Source organism: Pinus tabuliformis, chromosome 2_2 (genome assembly GCF_031772625.1).
Source record: "Pinus tabuliformis cultivar Carrire ecotype Pingquan chromosome 2_2, CPIR1, whole genome shotgun sequence".
Lineage (NCBI taxonomy): Eukaryota > Viridiplantae > Streptophyta > Pinopsida > Pinales > Pinaceae > Pinus > Pinus tabuliformis.
Window position 1 is genome coordinate 1,052,694,500 of NC_142300.1, and position 1,951 is coordinate 1,052,696,450.

The window sequence follows — 1,951 nt, forward strand, 5'->3', positions numbered from 1 at the left end:
GATATCTGCTTAACATGTGCTAATAAAGATTAATCACACATAAACAAAGATGATAACATATCAGATAATTTATTTGAATAAATAGTTAGTCAAAGAAATTTATAAAATATATCGCATATATGATGAATTATGTATATGAAAATTAACCATTTCAGCTATGCATCATACAATAGTGCATTTAATGCTTAACAGAAAGAATAAATCTCACACACAATTCATGAAAGTAAAGTGTTGTCACTAATTAAAAGAAAACAAAAACAATCATACAAGATAATAGTACCATATGTGCGAAGTTATGCTCATCTAACAAATGACATGGATCAACTCCCTTCTTCAAATAAAATTATCTCCCAAGAACACAATAGTGCATCAACAAAGGAAAGTAGTCTGATATCTAAAGGAAATGATCATGTTCCATAATTCCACCAAAGAATTCATAAACTTACAAAAGTGTATTATTTGCAAATGTTTTTGGTAAAATTCTGGACCCCTCTCTAAATGCATGAGAGGGGTATAAACACTATTCTAACTAATGTGCAAAAATAGATTATACAAAAATTGAGGAGGTTTCAAACAACCTTCCTCCTAACTAGTTAACTAACTCTAAAAATAAACAGTGGCCTGATGAGTAGAACTAAGATGAGGAGGTGCCCCAAAATGTGTCATGAGCTATCCTGCAAAAATCGCATCGGTGAGAGGTGGCAACGTCCACTGAGTCAAACGAAGTGAACAATTGAGGCTCATGATCTGGTTGTGTGGTTTTACGAGGTATTGCCAATAAGACTCCTAGTTGGTCTCGGTCAATTTTTTGATTGCCTCCCTTTGAGTCTCTGCCTTTACCTACCAGCTTTTATGCAAATCACCCAAATCAAGAATTTCCTTCAGACTGCTTTAGCAAGTTGGTGACAAACAGAGGGTGGTTCACCACCTTGATTATATTCTTTGATACCCCAGCTGCCCTTGCCACTGCTAGCTCATCTTGCTTGATTCTTGTGTCCCAATCTGTGAAAAGAATGTCTTTTTGAGTCTCCTCGATTTCAAGCAGATTGGCCTTCCTTCCATCTTTTGTTTTCTACCATTCGATGAACTCCGAGACTCTGGTGTTGAGATCATTAAACTCAGTTCTCTGATCGATCACATTAGCTGTCAGCTAGTTGCTAGTGGTCAAATAAGTAATGTATGACATCTTTTGGCAGAAATGGTCATGTTGTTTCATTAGGAGGGAATTCAGTTCTGGAGCCTCTTTAACGAACTCCTCAATAGTGGGAAAATCCTTATATCTTTCCATGGCTTGTTGTAATTATTGGAGTTTCATGTCTTTAACCAATATGTCGGCTTCGTGGCTTATTTTCAGGACCTCCATGCTCTGTTGCAATTCGGCAAGCTGGTCAGCTACTTGTTTGTTCACATTTTCTTTGTCTGCTTCGAGCTTCTACTCGAGCTATGCAATTCTCTCCTCCTTTTCTCTCGACAAAGTAGATACTTCAGTGGCTTTGTCCATAGTGGTCATTGCGTATGATCCAGTGAATTGTTACAATCTAGTCAAGTTCTTAGCTGGGTTGAAAGGAATGTCCCTCCAAACTATGTCCACGGGCTCGTTTCCAGGTGGGAGCTCGGGTGTTTCTACCCTTTTCCTTTGTTCTATTTTCTTAATACTGCCTTGTGGAGAGGGTTGTAGAACACATCAAGTGGTAGGATTTCAGTCACTTTCAAGACAATCTCTGTTGTGGGTAGAGCAAGAATAATCTCAGTCTGCTGGGATGTTGTCGCCTAGTCATACATAGGTTTAGACTGCTCATCCATGGGTTTTGGTTGTTCGTTCAAAGACTTGGACTCTATTTCTCCTAAATATGTAGAGGAGTTTGACACTCCATTTTCTATTGGGTATCTATTGATTTGGGAGTGTCTTGCAGTTTCTGATTAAAATGATCCCACTCCTGTTCCAAACTGC